This window comes from Convolutriloba macropyga, chromosome 3, assembly GCF_964194025.1.
Source record: "Convolutriloba macropyga chromosome 3, txConMacr16.3, whole genome shotgun sequence".
In the NCBI taxonomy this organism is placed as follows: Eukaryota; Metazoa; Xenacoelomorpha; order Acoela; family Convolutidae; genus Convolutriloba; species Convolutriloba macropyga.
Window position 1 is genome coordinate 12,950,454 of NC_134470.1, and position 19,838 is coordinate 12,970,291.

Here is a 19,838-nt window from a genome sequence, read left to right on the forward strand (position 1 = left end):
TTTAATTCCGAAGTTTCAGTTTTTTTCACTAATCACTTAACTGTCAGATTTCTGAGCCAGGTTTTAATTTCAATAAAACAAAAAACGCGGCAAATTTTATTTGTAAATAACTATTCGGCTCCAACTTATTCAAGTAAAACGAAAATCGAATTCTTTGCTATAGATTTTTCTATTATAATAGTCTTTTCAATCGAAGTTAACGAAATGAAGATAATTATTTAGAGGAATGTGGTTATTTATTATTTCTCGGTGGCCAGCTTGGCTATCATTTTCTGATTTTGAAAAAGCCTCGAAACAATATTTGTCCGATATCATTAGACAATGTTAGCGTACGATTTAAAACAGCGCAGCATTAAAAATTGGAAGTTGATGAAAATTGTTTACAAAAAAGCGAAGCGTTTAAAATAATTGCATCGGATATTTAGGAAAACTGAGGGAATTACAAACGATAATGAAAACGTTTCCACATTCAAGGAGAAATTATCTAACTCTTCACTAGAATAGAGAGAGAGAGAAAAAAAGAGTTTAGAATTGTGATAGCATTTAAGCCTTCTAAGCGAAGGAAATAGACATTTTCAGCTGTCAATTGCCTGATTATTTTTATTTGACAGAACAACAAAGACAGCAACTGAGAACCCCGATAAACAGCCCTGTCTCTCAAGGAAGTTGAAATATTAAAAGGAAGCATGCATTGATAGATATAATAATTTGGCATTTTCGGCATCGTTTTGTTCAAATATCCTTGGCACGAATATTTGTGTTGCACAGGAGAACACTGATTAATTCTTTCTCCGATAGTCGAAACTAAAGGCTCTTTACAACTTCAAATTTGAGAAAATAATTCGATCAATTATTGATTAAATTGACGAGGGTTACAAGTTTTTTCAGTAATCATAGTTCTAACTGTGTTTCAATCACCATCAGTTAAGAGAATATAACTTTGCGAGTTTTTGGAGTTGCTGATTAGAATATCCAAAACCATGGATATTTGTGGTGCCAACAAAAACCGATGGACTTTTATAGTCTTGGATATAGTTACCAAGAAATCATAAACTAGAACCAACATTGCTTTTTCAAAGGGATAAGACAGTTATATGATGCTCGGTTAACCTTTTAATTTTTGTTTACTGCTAGTTTTTGTCATCTTTTTGAAATTTAATTTTTATGGTTTTACATGACACAATGAAAAAAATGGTCTTCGATAGTTAGTCCCTTAACGTTGCAATGCAAACAAAAGTTCGAAAAACTCGACATAAAAAATGAACAACAAAATTTCTTTGACCTATGAAATATTCAATAGCGTTGCAACTTTCTGGGCCAAACTAAAAACGGATGCACAGATCCAGTGCAACTGAATTGAAAGTTTTCTTGTGGATTCACGATATAGTTACCTCCCAGAGTTTTAAAAGACAACCTAATGTGGTTTACAATGGTCGCCAACAAGTGATTGGGTTGTCCTAAAACATAAAGACCCCAGTGATTCTGGAACTTTTATCATGTAAGATCTTATCTGGTTACACGATAACAAATTCTGCCCTACGTGAACTTTAGTCGTGTAAGATCTGATAAGATACTTATCAGGTTTTATACGATAATAATTCAATTTGCTGAATTGTTATATTATAAGATATTGCCGTATAACGCGGTCAATTTCTTATGAAAGCAAAAACAAACTGTCGAAACAAAAAACTATAAACAAATTGTATCGAAACAACTTGTTTATAATTTTTCGTTTCGGCAGATATGTTTTTTATCTTGTAAGAGTTTGTGGCACACAAAATTTTTTGTTGACCCGAGAGGATTTGGTAAATTTAAATGTACTTTATATACTTTTTGTAATGTTCAATATAGAAAACCCCAATCTATATTTAAAGTTTTTATGGAGGTTGTTAACATGATGTCAATTGGGCTTTAGGGTAACTGTAAGACGACTTGGGAGGAATCTCTCAAAAAGCAGTTTTTATAGCAGACAACGCAGCCTACTGAAGCTTGCCTTTTAATTATTTATGACCTCATATAAAAATTAAAATGAGGTAAACATGGGATTCATTGTAAAAACTCGACAATTTTGTTGAAAGTTTACCCACAGTACTCCAATTGTTGCATTTCAGGTCTTATGGTTTACCCATTTTTTCTTAGTTTCTAACCGCCTGGAATATAACTCGGAAAATTGGCCGTTTTAAAAATAGAAATTCTCTTGCCTTAACCAACTGAGTGACATCCAGACCGCCATTGAATGCCCAAAATAGGAATGCAAAATTTTAAGCCCTAGACAACTCATGCTTAATTCTAACACCCTGGACATTCAGTATCTACTCCTGCATTAGTGTATTGGTATAAGATACATTTCATTTAGAAACTTGAGCTTGATCACTTCAGATTGAGAATAAAATCTTTGTTTCTCTCTTTCTCTCTCTGGTGCGATTTTTGCCCACAAAAAGACGTCGAATTACATTTCTGATACAGCGAAAGTTTTTTAAAAAAATTGAGGCAAGTTTCATTTATTATGTTCAAGAAAATTGGTATTGGTTTGTATCAAGAATGATGTTCTGAGAGAGGCAAAATGGAAACCTTGGAGAACTAGTTATTGTATTTTTGTCATAAGTTTTTTGCCGGCATTCAAAAAGTTTTTCAAACCCCTAGATTTCAGAAGGTGCCAAATTGGGAACCACTGAAACACTATGATCCTTCTTTATCCAAAAACAAAAAAAATGATGGTGCTAAAAATCTGGTTACTAGGGAACAAATTATAGATATTAGGGTCTAACAATGTCTACAAAATTCTTTTTGCAATTGACATATATTTGACGCCTTTGCATACTCATTTCAACTCGCTTTTCTAGTGGACGGTCTGAAAATGGTCTGTTTTATAAAACAGTGTTTTGATATGGAAAAATAACAAACTTTTCAGTTTTTTCACAGCAAAGTGCAAAATTTAAACCAAAACAAAAACCGGAACAAAAAGAAATGGAACATTGAACAGCCTTTTTATTAACAACATATGAATTGTGGTTTTAATTGGCAATCCTGTCTTAAAAAGTTTTCAATTCAGAAGTGCAAGAGTGTTGCTTACTTTTTCTGAACATGTTTCGGGGCTTTCCTTTATTAATAATTTTCTGCATCACTTAAAGATTTCACATCTATTTATTTTCCTCTCTGAGATTATTGAGTAAAGTTGAATGGGAAAACAACTTTTTTCACATACAAATCATTTAAGAGTTCTGATAAAAAAAGCAGGGTGAGTCTGTCATATGACGTTTCCGTGTTGCTAAAAAAATTCAATCAAATAAAATTTCTTTTTTTTGGGAAACCAATTAAAACATAAAATGTTTGGTGATGATAAAGATAAATTCTTTATCAAAGGAGAAAACAGAATTTGAACTTTAAAAGTTTTTGGCTTGTAATATGAAGATAAGAGAGTTGTAAACACTCTTGATATTTTTTATCAGAATTTTGTCACCGTAAGAAATATTTTATGATATCAAAATATATCAAAATTTTATGGGGCATAATATACTGCAATGTTATTAAAGGGTTTTTATAAGTGTCAACGTTTGTTTTTCAAAAAATTCGTCTGGTATCCAAACAACGAGTTAAGTATCAATTGTGCTATTCTAATTGAATATTTATTCTGAACGTACTGCTCACTCAATCAGACTTAACATATAATTGATCTATTTGGTCAAAAAATTCCCCTGGAAATACAACCTCGAGGTTAGTTTCATACTTCTATTTTTTTCTAAGTTATGCAAAAAGAAAAGCGCTGCTAAAATTTGTTGTCAAAAAACCGTTGAACAAATTATATAAGAAAATTGAAGTGAAAAGGATGACTTAAAATCAAAATCAATCTGTCAAAAAATGAGTCATAACCTTTTTGGCATTTCAAGCAAAAAAAATGTTCAGATCCCTTATATACACCATTTTTACTTAAATGTCTACCAAGTGAGGAAGAAACAGAAAAAAAGCATATGCTGGTTGAAAATGTTTGGTAAATGAGGGGGAAAATGTATCAGAAGCAAACCCAAAAATGAGTTAAATAAAACCGCATTGGAGATCCGATAAAAATGCCACTACTATGACTACGATACAAGGCAAAAACAAAGAGTAATTATTTTAAAACAAAACAAAAACATTCATTACGGTAAATTTCGATGCCTATTTAAGAAAAACTAAAAAAGTCAAAATAGCATCATATATAATCCAAAATTTAAAAAATGAACTTCTACTTCACTTCAAAGCAGATCAGACCTGTATTAAATTAAATCCGGAAACAGGTCGACAAAAAGAACAAAAATGAGCAAAGTCTGAGCAAACCCTTAACTTTCAACAAAAACTTCCAGATAGATTCTTCTGTAACAGATTAAGATGACAATGGAACCAGTCATTGTTGAAACAAAGAATTAAATTTTGCTGTCTTAGAAATCTGATGAGATCTGCCATTGATGAAGCTAGGAAAAGATAAACAAAAAAATCGATTAATAATAACAAATGTAAAATGCTGAATTTCGAAATATAATTTTTTTTTAAAAAAAAAATACAGTCAGAAAATCAAAAAAGCAAGCAACAAGGCCAGAGAAAAGTCAAAATAGCGTCCGATAATGCATCAGATTAAATCCTAAAGAGCTATAGAACACAAATTACAAATTAGATTGAGGAAAATATATGAAACCGGTCCTTAACGAGACCAGGTTAAAAGTTAACAAGAGAGGAAGAAAAATAAAAAAAAGTTGAAAGTTTTTGAATGCGTTTCTAATACCGCCATAAGAAACATTGGAAACCTGTCATTATCCAAAACATGTCATGCGACTACTCAAAAACAATTACATACAAATATCAAAAATGCAAATAATTTTTCGGGAAAAAATGATGTCGAAGCCGTTAATACAATAAACTATTTAATAAAATTTTATAAATACGTTATTGTTTTTGTCTTCAAAACCAACATAAACCGTTATCAATGTGTAATGATACGAGAAAACAAAAAAAAGATTTTACAAAAGGAAAATAACCAGAAATCACAAATTTTTTATGAGCACTCGAAGTACCAGGGCCAAGAAACCGTTTTGGATTGGTAGGAAACTCAGTCCAGTTTGATATTAAAAAAACTGAGATAAGCTGATAGTCCTAAACAGGAATTGTTATGCAATTGTAAGGATACAGCAGATATACAGTTGAAAAGCAATTTGCAAAAATCAAGTATCTGGACAGAGTTGGAACCGCTAAAACGAAATGGGCTTTGTAAAATTTTCATCGTAATAAAAATTTGGAGGGAAGCCGTTTTAAATAAAGTCGAAAATCAAAAAGTAAATTATATTTTGCAAGAAAATGTTTTTGAAGCCATTAAAGCCGTTCGTTTTTCACTGAAAACATTAAATTTTTTCAGTTCCGCTTTCTGTTGATGCCAATGGAAACTGTTGTCAATTATATGACAATGCCACAAAAAAACAACTTCAAAATGGGCAAAAAACCAATAATCGAAGTTTGTTTTGAAAGTTCGTAAATTCCGAATTTTTTTGTATTGTCAATTTTACGCTGGACGAGCTTTCATAGGACACAACGCACAGCCATCTACGATGAATATATCGGTCGGCCGAAACTGACTGAACAAAAAACCCATCTGAGCATATAGTTCCTCCCCAATTAAATTGGGTCGGGACGATAAAATTCCTGTGGGCAAGAATTTAATAGCTGTCAATCTTGCAAATAACCGATGGAATCCTGCTGTATAATAAGTCAAACAAAACCTGAAAAAAAACAATCTCGGAGAAACTGCTAAATCAGTTTTTGGCTAATGTCTAGGCACTATAGCCTTCAATATGGTCATTGATGAAAATACTTTAAACAATAAAAATCTAAGTGATACGATATTCTTCTCGCTTGCAATATTGTTTTGCAGATATATTCACAAGAAAAATACGTCCAAATATTGAGAGTTGACTGAAAAGACATCGAAAACCGGCTAACGTTGACACTTAGGGCCAAAAAATGACAAACTTTTCATTTACACCGGTCTGAACGTTGTTTTTGTGATTTTCATCTATAACTCCTTTCTGGACTTGTGAGAAAAGGACTAGACAAGTTTCCAGATTCAGGCAATCATCTTTGTCAGTAACAGTTCATTAGCGTTTATACCTCCTATGCCTTGAACAGTTTTTGGTTCTAACTGTCTCCGACCGCAGGAACCACCTTTGTTGATCCACTTAGAACCATAGATCACAAGACACAAGATCACACAGGACTCAACACACCTCAAACGTCAACAATAATTTGAAAAAAGTTACTCCACGTGAACTGAGCTATAGAGATAGATATTCATAATGGAATGAGTTTAACAAAAAATTTTACCTCGCTCTAATTTTTGTGCAATATGCTGGAAGAAGACATCGATTTGTTTCAATATATGTGACTCTCTTAGTCTATAATCATTATTGAACGTGTACATTATTATACGCTTAATTCATTTTTTTTGTTTTTGACTAACCAATGTCTGAGAATCCAGTTGTACAGGGCAGCAAAAACATTCGGAAGATAAGTCTAAATAACGTTTGAACTGATAGTCCATTCAGCAACCACCTTGAAAAGTAGGTCACGTCACCTGAATGAAAACTGTCTGAACTTCAGATTCGTAGCTGTTTTCTTTTCGTGCATTAAAATCTCTTAATGACTGCTGGCAGTAATGCCATATATTTCATTAACTAGGAACCTAAGTCGTCGGCCAACACGTAATTTTTATACATCCACTCTGAGAGTTTGATAAAAGTTGACCTCTTTTGAATCTCTGCTATGCCAACACTCAGGTGACTCTGTCGCACAGAAGATCGATCAACTAAAAATATCAAGTTTTAAACTGATGAAGAAAGTGCTACTTTGATGCTAAGCTTTTTTCACTATTCCACTCTTGTACGCTGTCCAAAATTCGATTGTCTCAAATATTCTATTTTCCCAATAAGGCTCGTAATGTCAATTATTCACAGATAGATAAAAGAAGTAAGAAAATAACGTGCACCTCAATAGGAAAATAGAACAATCTCAAGACGGTTTTTAACGGTAATTAAAATAAATTTAAAACAAAATCTATGTTCCATTTCTCAGTTGAACTAACCAATGTCTGAGAATCCAGTTTTCGACTAACCAATGTCTGAGAATCCAGTTGTACATGGCAGCAAAAACATTCGGAAGAAAAGTCTAAATAATGTTTGAACTGATAGTCCTCGTAATTTCAATTATTCACAAATAGATAAAAAGAAGTAAGAAAATAGCGTGCACCTCAATAGGAAAATAGAACAATCTCAAGACAGTTTTTAACGGTAATTAAAATAAATTTAAAACAAAATCTATGTTCCACTTCTCAATTGAACTAACTCAAAAAGGCTCACAATATTCCAAATTGTCTTGCACCTGCTGCTATCCAAACTGAATTTCACTAAAAAAAATTTTGGCCTCTCTGAATCCAAAATCTCATCTTTTGGCACTACAAAACTCTTTCTCGCCAAAAAAACAGCACTTTCTCCCTCTATCTCTCTCTCTCTCTTTCTTTTGCCTGTGAGGTGCAAAAATGACATTGCGTGTTTTTCTACGTGTGTCTCTTCAACCTGTAACCACCAACACGCTTTAATCTTAAGCAAACAAACCATGATCTACTATCTTCAAGTTGCAACTAGCATTCGAACCTGTCATATTCTGTAGGAGGATTCTTTTTACTATTCAAATAAATCATTGCAAAATTTTGCTCTGTCACTCAGCTGCTACCAACCATTGTTCAACATTTTTCTTATCTTAAGTAAACAACTTTTGGACTCTTATGTAATCAAACAATATCGACTCTATCAAAAATATACACATGTCATTTGTATTACTGTTTGCTCTGTACACATTGAACATTGCTTTGAAAAGTTTATATCGTTCTTTTTCCGCTCTCCAGCTGTAATTAATCTCTGTCAAAACCATGAGTTAAACTATTAATTAAACTGTACTCCAGAACTGAGCAAAATTTTTATCCCTAAATTTAAAGCACTTCATGCAAATTCAGTAGTTAAAAACGCCCGGAGAACCAATTTTCCAGAAGTCCAAAGTTTGACCTCTAGGGGTAATGCAGTGTTCACCCGTCCAAAATGAGGGGATAAGTTGATAGAGAAAACCATTGTCGCGAAAAGTGTATCTGCAGTTGCGCTTATTCACAAGTTATAAGGAACTGACTCTTAAAAGGACACGAGCAGTGCACGCGCACATGTTTCGTGGGTGTTCCACAGGGAACCCTTGTGTTTTAGGAGTAAAATTTACTTCTACTGAATTTTAACTGAATTGGAAATTATAAAACATAATTGATGAAAAATTGACTAGAAAACTGTGCCTTTTCACAATCTACTTTTCCAGTTTTTAGAGCTTTTTCAACCGGTAGTTTTCAATTATTCAAAATAAAACTACTGATAAGGATTTTTAAACATTAACTAGTTTCACGGTTACTTTTTGAAATGAAAAACCGTGGCCTTGATGACACTGAAATAAGTAAAAGGAATGCAAAAAAAACATTAAAAAACTGATTCATGTTGGATGCACCGTTAACAATAGCTATATTGCATGTAAAGACGAGTGTTAGGGATATTTACAGCTTTATAACATTCAAGGGAATGGAATTTGAGGTACTCTGTTAAGTGTTTTATTCGTTTTCGCCTAATAGCAACCAAGTTTTAATTCAAGATTTCGTCTGATGGCTATAAAATTTCTGTTTGTCTGATAAATTTTTCGCCTTCTACCCCATCCCACAAACACATGCACACGACAGCGTATTCTTTTATTGCCCCTGAAGTGTCGTGTTTGGTTTTTATGAGGCCACTTTATAGAGTTTTAACAACCAGTTGCGTGTCCTTGTGGTATGCAATCTTTTTATCACTTCGCAACAATAATTCAGTATTCAATATTCAGGTACAGGACACGCAACCCCAGCAGGAAATTCGAAATTAATTTGAAATAGACGTTCTGGCTTTCTGGAGTGTGACGTCACATCTGAGAGAGAAAGTAAAATTGTAGCCGAGTTTTGGCCCTCATTAGAAAAGACCCCCAAGAGGTCATGCAAATACAATAAACAAGTGCTTAAGATGTAAGAGGCCTGTGTAATGGAAATCCCTATCGACTTCTCAGCTTGAAGTCCCAGACGGAACAAATTACGTTCAGACCAAAAATGAACGCACGAGGAAGGCGTCGTGCGTTGAAAATTACTTAGAGTTGGAGCATCGAAAAACGCACAAAAGTCTGAATATAAAAACATGAAAGACTGGTCATGTCATGAACGCAGGAAAATCTGGACATGAAAGCACTACTTGTTTTCAGCCTTGTTAAAAAATCTATCAGATGACTTATAGCACTGTTACTCCAGAGTAGCCGCTCAAGTGATAGCCGTCAATGCTGAAAGCCGAAACTCACCTCAGTTCAAAATAAATATAACAAAACGCCGAATGCAAAAAGAATCGCACCCAGTTTTTTTGCGTTGTGTTTACAACTTTTACTTCTAGTTTTTATAAAAAGTAGCTTAAGTTGAAAAAAACAAATTCATGTCTTACAGCCCACATTATATCATATTTAGCCAAAAAAGAAATTGCAATGCTTTTTTTTTAATTTAAGCAGTTTTTCAAAACTTTCAATTTCATTCGTATGACGCGTTCTGGGAAGTTCCGAAGGTGACATTTGAGGTAGAATTGAGTACTAGAAACATCTGAATCAGAAACAACTGAAATTAGATACTTGTCAAAAACAACTTTGGAGCGCAGTAGAGTCTAATTAGATGCCTCTTTTACTATAACAACAGGATCAGAGGTCATTTTGGTCTGAAAGGGACCCTCTCAATACTGAAATGACCCAATGATCGCACCCTATCAGACAGGAATGACTTCTGATAATTCCTTTCAGGCCCACGATGGATGCTGATGGTACCCTACTCAGACCAAAAGAAACCTCTGATCACATCCTATTATGCGGAAATACCTGATGATCGAACGGTTTGCGATCATTGTCCAGACATTCATGAGATATTTGCGTATGTTTATTCTGTTATTTTGGTCTGGTAACATGTTGAATCTAATTAACGGTAATTTTGCACTGGAACCTCAAGTTTCAGCATTCTTAAAAAAAATTTAAAAAGAGGACGAATTGAAAGTTCATAGAATCATCAGAAAGGCACCGACGATGGTGCAATAGATGAAACCACTCATTAGTCACTAATCTATCTGTACTCTATGCGGTATAACAATGCTGAACGCTTTAAATTTAGATGCTTCTAAATTATGCCTTTAGTTTAATCTGACAGAACTATTCGCTGACTATTAGCTCAAACTCGGTTCATAAAGACTAGCATGCAAAAGTCTGCATGCTATTGTAGTAGACAAATGCACACTTTGCTTTATGTCTTATTGTTACATAGTTTATTTAATATTTAGTTATAGACTATAGACGAGCAAATGAACAACATATCTGGCAGCTGTTTTCATGGTTTGACGAAAGACTGGAAGAAGTTATTGTTGGATGATGGGGATTTTCTAATACGACAGGCACGGCCATTCCAAAAAGCTCTCCCTTATGTTCACTGAACTCCATGAATAGTTTGTTTTTTTTTTACTCAAAGAACAAAAAATTGTTTATTCCAGCTTTCTTCATTTTTCGACATGCTCGAATGAGCAGACAATTATTATGCTCTTAACACTAGATCTTAGCATTTAAAAAACCAAATAATTAATTGGGTTTTAATGTTTTATGGCACGCATGCAAAAACGAATCCAAAAAAATTTCAGGTTCTTACAAAGCGTTTACGTTTAAGTTACGATATTCCTATTTCTCAAGAGAAACATGTGAAGCATCAGAAACCCTTGTTTGCAAATTATTGCGCGTTGTAGCGCTGCTTCGATAGTCTAAGAAGAGACAAAACTAGTGCAGTTCGCTAGAACTACGGGCATTAGGTGAAAAAGATATATTACGTAACTTAAGAGAACCAGTTCTCAGTTATGCCCATTCAAATACCTAGAAAGCATAATGATCTTGATGAAAATAACTGTCTGGGTATCCTTAGAAATTTTAAAAATTCAACTTTGACTACTGTTTATTTGATAAGGCATAATTTGCATAGGTTCTGTGTGTATGAATCAATTAAACTATGAACAATCGTTTAGAAGATTTAAAATGTTTTGATTGAACATTGAAATATCAAGATTCTGTTGAAGCAAGCAAAATAATTATCTTGAGGTGTCATTTTTTGGTTGTCAGTTTTTGATTTTTATTTTTATACTTGAACATGGAAATGAAATTACAGTCGCTTTTTTATCACCAATGTACATTATTATTTAAAAAAACATCCCATGAAAGTAAATTGAAAAAGAACATGAGAGGTTGGTATCTTCTGATTTTCAGAAGAAAAGCAGATTTTTTATATCAGAAACAGTTGTTCTGACATTTTTTAAGCTTTACTTTAAAAATCAGATAAAATCTTCTACTTCTTTTGATCGAAGCCGGTTTTAACTGCCAAAGGAAATTGCTTTTCTATGGGAACAACAAAGTCAGACAAAAAATCATGTAGCAAAATGCCAGAATAAGGTAAGCTACAAAAAACTAATAAAATTTTACTAAAAATCTCTTCTTGGAGCTTTTAAAGAGACACACTACATCGAAGTTTGGCATTAAAAGGTGATGGTTTGTCAAATCAAAAGTTTCACATTTATTCGAAACCTCAGCTCTAACATAACTCTTTTGGTCAGGGTGGCACAAAATTCTTTTGTTTGGTTTCAGATTGTCTTAGGAGTAGACTATAGTGTCATGTCATTTCAAAGATTTAAAAAAAGTTTAATGTAATTACGACAAATTTTTAATAAAAAACAATGCTTTAAAATGACCATTTTTAACTTCGTTTATTTTTTTGTAAGACTCGTTGTTCGCCAAACACGTGAGATTTTTCATTTCTGAATCAAGGCAGCAAAGTGAAGAGTTAATGCGTTTTTTGCGAACATGACTCAGCTGAACACGAGAGAAAGAAAAAAACAAATGCAAAATTAACTGTATAAAAAGTTTTGTACGCGCACTTCATAACGGGAAAAAACAAAGGACAACTGTCTCAAAACTATTGCCTTGCTCTTTGAAATGCTTAAAGCCGTTCCACTTCCATTAACCAGAAACAAAAAAAATCAGAGCTATTAGACAAAACAACACAGCTGAAAACTTGCATCCATGGACGACCATTAATTTTTTCGGCAGTATGTACCTCGAGGTTGGCGACAGAGAAAATAACTGCTGAATCAATCAAAAGGCATTGTTTTTAGTTGATGGCGATTACTCTGTTCATATCGCAATTTAAACTGACTAGTCTTGATTTTTGATTGAAATTTAATGTATAAAAACTAGTTTGTTGAGCTTAAGTCCCGCTAACAAGGTTTGCTTTATCTGCTATTTAAACTTCCGCGTGGATATTTGTACCATCTAAGTTGCGTTTCAAGTTGGTTGTAACCATTGAGCTAAGTACGCTGCGCGTTGTGGAACATAACTACAAATATGCAGAAGCATAAAGAGTGTGATTACTACTACAGTAATTACAAGAAATAAGCCACAAAACTTTGACATTATACTGCTGATTCAATTTCAACCCATGAGTAATGTTTGAGACTATAAAGAATGAAGTTAGCATGGGTGAATTCAGTTGTCTCATTTCAATCCTAATGACGATAAACTGCGCATTATGAAAATTGAAATACACTGAAATACACTACAAATTGAAAATTCAATATGGATTTGCATGATGTCAGATATGATAGCCATGGAACCATAGAATTATTATTTTTTGCTCTCCGCAGAAGATTTTGGCTATACCAGCGTCATCGAATTGTATGTTATCGTTAACAGTTTTGTATGTTTGAATAATGGTGCAATGGTTTACAAACATTTGACAAAAGTTTTTCATGGTTGTCAATCCTTGTAGGAAAAGATTAAAACAAAAACGAAAACCGGCGCCCTAACGCAACTTAAAATTTAGTATAGAATTCACTGGTTATTTGTTTTGGATAAATAAGATATTTGACTTTTTTAAATTATGAAACATAATAGAACTTTGTTAAAGAATGATTTTACTTATATAAAGTACTATTGCGTTTTATTATTGGAATGGTTCACTCCCTTTTCCTAAAGCAGGATCGAAACTTCCCTGGACAATTCATTTTATCTATCAAGTCCAAAGGTGACATTCTTCACGTTTTACTTTTGGATCTGAAAGGGAAAGTTAGAGTTGGTGACGAAATTTTCAACAGTATTGAAGAATTTGTCAGTTTACACGTCGCAGGAGAACGATTACTGAAATTTGATTCACAAGAAATTCGGTTACGACGGCCGATTTTGATGAAACTTTGAATTTTACGAACCACTATTATTGCAGTAAAACTTTTTTCGTACTTTATTATTTTTGATAGCGATTTTAATTAGAATGAATTCTGTAATTAGAATAATTTAAATAAAGTTTTTTGAATATTTAATATAATGTTCTTCTGAAAATTGAAATTTTTTCTCATTAATTAAAATGTTTTTTTTTTGGAACCCCATTGTTTATCATAGCGACTGGAGTGGCTCGATTGTTTCGTGACCATTACAAAATAATTTATGCTTCAATTCGTCAGTGGCAGAAACTCTTTTCAATTTTCGTTATTATGGCCTAGCATGTTTTCAGAAAAATTTTGTTGCGTAAAATTGGCATGCATCCTGGTAAAATTGCGTAAGATTGCAGGTAAAAAGATAAAATTGCATGCAATATAATTTATTCAACGCAACTTACCTAGAATATAACTGCGATGAATTTGCAGTACTGTTTGCAATTCTAGTTTACAAAATAGCTGAAATTTACGTGGAATTTGCGGTTTTGCCCTCATAAACGTCATCTGGAAAGCTAATCTTCTAGGCTTTTCAAGCTGCAACTTGCATACAACATATATAAGGAAAATTATCGAAAAAAAAACAATTTTGCATTTAAAAATGGAAATTGCAAAATGATTGAGAAGTTCATGAATTCATTCTGCATAGTTGACATATAGAAGGTTCTAGACAAATTGTACTTAATTTCTCCGTGTTAGCTTTTTTATTTTACAATAAAATATAGCAGGTAGGCAAGACAATCCTGACAGTTTTATATCAGGCAGGCAAAAACTGATACGACCAGAGGTTAGCAATCTTGGGTAACTAATTACCTAATTCTCACTTGGGCCTCATCTCAACTTATACATAGTATATAAAGCTATACCAAATTCACCTACGGAAAAGCACTTGAAGAGTTTTAAATGTAGGTTTTCGATCATTCAGTTTGAACTGAATTGACTCTACTAAAAGAACGAAAATGTAAAGGTACGAGGAATTGCTAAAAAAGGTTGCTTAATTTTTTTTTGAAATTATCTGCAATTTTTATATACTTTCAATGCTTTTCGTTTGCTTCAAAGCATATGCTTCAAGATATCAAGCGATTCAAACTGCTCGGTTTAACTTTTTCAAAAAACCACTCCGAAGTTTGCAGTTGCGAACATGTGGACTTAAGAAAAAAGATGCTTTCGAGAGTAGCATTTCAACCATTTCACTGGAGATAACATATAACACATAAGTAAAATTATAGTTTCGAACTGAGAAAATATTGGAATCACTTTCTTCATTACACCCTTGAATTTGCATTTGAGATGCTTTCGAACCTGCCGTTGAAATGTAATTTTCTGCAAGTCTCCTGGCTAATTATAGTGCTTAAAACCTAGAGTTTTTATCAAATAATTCATTCTAGATAAGTTGAGCGCATCGTTTGTTTTCTGATTGAATTTAATTTTGCTAGTGGTGCTACCTGCAATAAAACGTACCTGTAGATGTTACCACCGACATTTCTGGAACATCGATTGCTAGGGTCTCGTCGATTAATCATGAAGAATTCAGTGGGGTCAATGTACGTCCGAAAACGACAATTTCATAAGATCTCGTCGATGAATCCAATCGAAAACATCGCTAAAATCAAACAGCAGGGATCCTTTTGCGATCCAAGTGTTGGAACTATCACACTTGTCACGGAGTGAAACAGTGGAAACGGATATTAAAAAACATTGACTTGTGATTGCATTTGAAGTTATACGTTATAACAAGGGGGCTCGCTAATGTGCGTTTGCACATGAAGTTCCGACCAGCACTCATCTACATTTTTGACGTAATTGTCGACCAAATGAAGAGATAATCAGAAAAAGATCTTTGAAAAAAAAATCGTTCCACAAACTACTAAATGAATTGCATAATGACAGGCCTCATTACAGCGCTCACAAGATCTCACACCATTAAAAAGACTACGGGAGAAAAAAATAAACAACAAAACAAGCAAAAAGAACGTTTTTACACCAAATATTCAACATCTAAACTTAAAAGCACCTAGCAACAAAGTCAAAATGCAATCAGAAGAAACCATAACTACACAAATCTACATTTTTTTGTTACTATAAAGCAGATGAGACTTCATATTGATGAGACTAGGCAACAAGTTGACAAACAGAAGCAATAAAGAGGCGAAATTCAAAAATCAACTAACATTTTTTAAACTGAATATTTAAAAACGTCTTAAAAACCATTAGCTTTTAAAGAAAAAATTCTTGATAAAATTATTTAAAAGTAACTTAAAAATCAATAGAATCTGTGTTTGGTTAGAAAAGGCCACAGACAAGGAATAAGGACGAAGAAAAATCATAAAAATTACACACAATTTGCAAAAACATAAGTTATTGAAGCAATTCAAAACTTTCGCTATTATCTGAATGATATGTTTTTTTTAATTTCAAATGGCAATTGAAAAATGTCAGTTAAAACTATACTGAATGATTATTAGGCTCACTCGAGCCTCATTTGAAAAACATTGGGATCTGTTATTTCGCGAATGTGCTTAACGAAGACAAAAAGGAACCGAAATATTGACCATTAACAAAATTTCTATGAAAACGCTTTTGTTCAATTTAAAAAACACCAGTCAAGACGTAACGTCAATAACCGCTTTTATATTTGAATTGTAGGGAAGTGGATGGGGCCTCTCAATGATGAGAGTTAGATACAGGTTGACAAATATAACAACAAACACTAAAGTTCAAAAAACGTTTGAAAACAAATAATATCATAAACTTTAAGGCTAGTTGCCATAAATTTATTGCATTGAGTAACTTCATTCGATCAAAATTCAATTTGAGGCTTATGGGACCTCTCAGCACATTAAAACTACATAAAGAACAAAAAACAGGCGAAAACAGCAATTTGAAAAAAAAATTGAGAGAGAAGAGTGTCGAAACCATTATAAAATAAAACACCCATTAAAAACTTTTCATTTTCAATTAAAATTTTTTACAAAACTGGAATTATTTTGTAACAATATAACTTCAAAAAACCAACAAATTTGAACAAATCTATTAAAACAAGGAAGTTTCTGAGAATACCCGTAGTATCAAAGACATTATATTGAGAAGGTTTCAACGGAAATCAACAAATAATAAGTTGTAGTAAGTTATGCTTGGATGGGAAAGCAATAATTTGTGTCATTCCTAAATAATTTATAAGTCAACACAATAAATCGTAAGACTATGAAAATTGCAACAAATACAGGCAAAAATAAAAAAACAGTAGAAAAGTGCGAGAAGACAGTGTCGAAGCCATTAAAACCATACGTTTTTCTCTGCAAACATTATCATTGATCTATTGAAAGTCTTCTCAATGCCAATGGGAATTGGCAATAATAAGATAATGTGATAGAATTTCAAAAGGACCCAAAATTATGGAAAAAAAGCAAAAAAAAGTTTGAAAAGTCGTGGCCACCAAGTAATTAAGACAATAGTTAGAAGATACAATTGCTAACGAGATTAATTTTGGTTGCAGTAGAAAAGAAGGGAGTCTGTCAAAAGTGAGATTGACTTACAGTTCACAGAAAGAAATTTAGGATCGGATAATTTTCGAAAAAAAAATTTCGAAAAATTATATTAAATGTCTTAAAACTCGAAATTTTTCAAAAAAATTATATTTAATTTCTGAAACCATTAAAAATTAAAATATCAATTACAATTTTTTTCATTTTCAAATAAAATTTTTACAAAACTGGAATTATTTTATAACAATATAACTTCAAAAAACCAACAAATTTGAACAAATCTATTAAAACAAGGAAGTTTCTGAGAAAACCCGTAGTATCAAAGACATTATATTGAGAAGGTTTCAACGGAAATCAGCAAATAATAAGTTGTAATAAGTTATGCTTCAATGGGAAAGAAATAAATTGTGTCATGCCTAAATAATTTAAAAGTCATCACAATAAATCGTGTGACTATGAAAATTGCAACAAATAGAGGCAAAAATAAAAAAAGAACAGTAGAAAAGTGCGAGAAGACAGTGTCGAAGCCATTAAGACCATACGTTTTTCTCTGCAAACATTATCATTGATCTATTGAAAGTCTTCTCAATGCCAATGGGAATTGGCAATAATAAGATAATGTGATAGAATTTCAAAAGGACCCAAAATTATGGAAAAAAAGCAAAAAAAAAGTTTGAAAAGTCGTGGCCTCCAAGTAATTAAGACAATAGTTAGAAGATACAACTGCTAACGAGATTAATTTTGGTTGCTGTAGAAAAGAATGGAGGCTGTCAAAAGTGAGATTGACTAACAGTTCACAGAAAGAAATTTAGGATCGGATAATGTTCGAAAAAAAAAATTTTCGAAAAATTATATTAAATGTCTTAAAACTCGAAATTTTTCAAAAAAATTATATTTAATGTCTGAAACCATTAAAAATTAAAATATCAATTACAAACTTTTTTCATTTTCAAATAAAATTTTTACAAAACTGGAATTATTTTTTAACAATATAACTTCAAAAAACCAACAAATTTGAACAAATCTATTAAAACAAGGAAGTTTCTGAGAAAACCCGTAGTATCAAAGACATTATATTGAGAAGGTTTCAACGGAAATCAGCAAATAATAAGTTGTAATAAGTTATGCTTGAATGGGAAAGAAATAAATTGTGTCATGCCTAAATAATTTAAAAATCATCACAATAAATCGTGTGACTATGAAAATTGCAACAAATAGAGGCAAAAATAAAAAAAAGAACAGTAGAAAAGTGCGAGAAGACAGTGTCGAAGCCATTAAGACCATACGTTTTTCTCTGCAAACATTATCATTGATCTATTGAAAGTCTTCTCAATGCCAATGGGAATTGGCAATAACAAGATAATGTGATAGAATTTCAAAAGGACCCAAAATTATGGAAAAAAAGCAAAAAAAAGTTTGAAAAGTCGTGGCCTCCAAGTAATTAAGACAATAGTTAGAAGATACAACTGCTAACGAGATTAATTTTGGTTGCAGTAGAAAAGATGGGAGTCTGTCAAAGACGAGACTGACTTACAGTTCACAGAAGGAAGTTTAGGATCGGTTAAAGTTCAAAAAAATTTTTTCGAAAAATTATATTTAATGTCTTAACACTCATTAGTTGTCCACTCCAATTACTACATAGATTCGCTTACTGCTCTTTAGGAGGCCCAATACACTCTTAGTCAACTAACCTATATCATAGGGTTTTAAAATTTTATTGAAATCTCGAAAACAAATTCAAAATTGCAATTAAAGTAACAAAAACTCAGAGTCTGAGCAGTAAAAAAACACGAGCGATTCCCTTAAAACAATTTATTTGTTCATTGGGCAGCAATTGTCTTTAAATTAGGTTTGCCATCTAGTCTCTAAGTGACGTTGAAAAAAAAATTTTTAAATATGAAACGGTTTCTAAGATATCAGCTCTCAAAGAGAAATCGACTTTTTTATAGTAAACTTCCCTCTGAGACAAAAAATACAAGATTGTTTCATTTGTAGCGTAAAAAGTTATTTTGAAATGATACTTTGGACAATGAGGATCAGTAATGTGCGATTGCACATAAGGTTCAGACCCTGCTCATCCACAGTTTCGGCATAATTGTCTACCAAATGAGGAACAGATAGAAACCAAAAATACAAGTATAATTCAAAAAAATTGGTGTAATAAAAAAATAGCCTTCAAAGCAAAAGCCTCAGTGGAGTGAAAATAATGCATTAGACTAATGAGATATGCCAATATTATTAAAGCGAGTTAAGACGAACAGCAAATCAAACAACAACAACAATTATTAATTACATCAAAAAATGTATGTCCGTTTTAAAAAACAAAACTTAACAAACAAAATCAAAAAAGGGTCAGATAGAATTAAAAAAAATCAAAAAAGTAAACTTCACCACAAAAAATGTGGGACGAGTCCATATTAGGGCTTGGTAACAATTAGACAAAAAGAGCAAAAACAGTACAGTTAAAAAAACTCCCTCATTTTTTTTATATACAATTAACTTCATAGCAATGGAAACCATAGGAAATCAACTGAATATATCCAATCCGTTTTTAATTTCACATGTTTCTCTAGAAGGGCATTAAGACTTCCCAATATTCATTTTTTCATGCGGTTACAAAAAGAAAAACAATTAGACATTAATCAAGTTTCAAACAAAACTTGCGAGAAAACGCTGTCGAGGCCGCAAAGCTATGTTTTGCCCGTCAAAACATCTTTGATCGCGCCTTCTTAGAACACCAAAAGTGTCGTAGTGTATAGTGTAGCTCCCATTATTGAAAATAGGTAACATGTAGACAAAAGAGAAAAAGGCAAAAATTAGAATTACTTTTGTATTTTCCGAAAAAAATTCAAAGCTACAAAGTGAAATAAATAAATAGGTTAGGTTAATTTATTCGTCCAAAGGAAGCCCATAAGACCTGCATTTATCCAGAATTTGTCTTACGTCAATAAAAAGAACGCCAACT

The 19,838-nt window shown here is 32.5% G+C and overlaps 1 long non-coding RNA gene across 1 annotated transcript; it reads left to right on the forward strand.

Moving 5' to 3' along the window:
* The first annotated feature begins 10,226 nt into the window (after window positions 1–10,226).
* Window positions 10,227–13,415, forward strand: LOC142336870 (uncharacterized). Its single transcript, XR_012758917.1, has 2 exons — window positions 10,227–10,541; window positions 13,159–13,415. It is a non-coding gene; the product is annotated as an uncharacterized LOC142336870 (long non-coding RNA).
* Window positions 13,416–19,838: the final 6,423 nt, after the last annotated feature.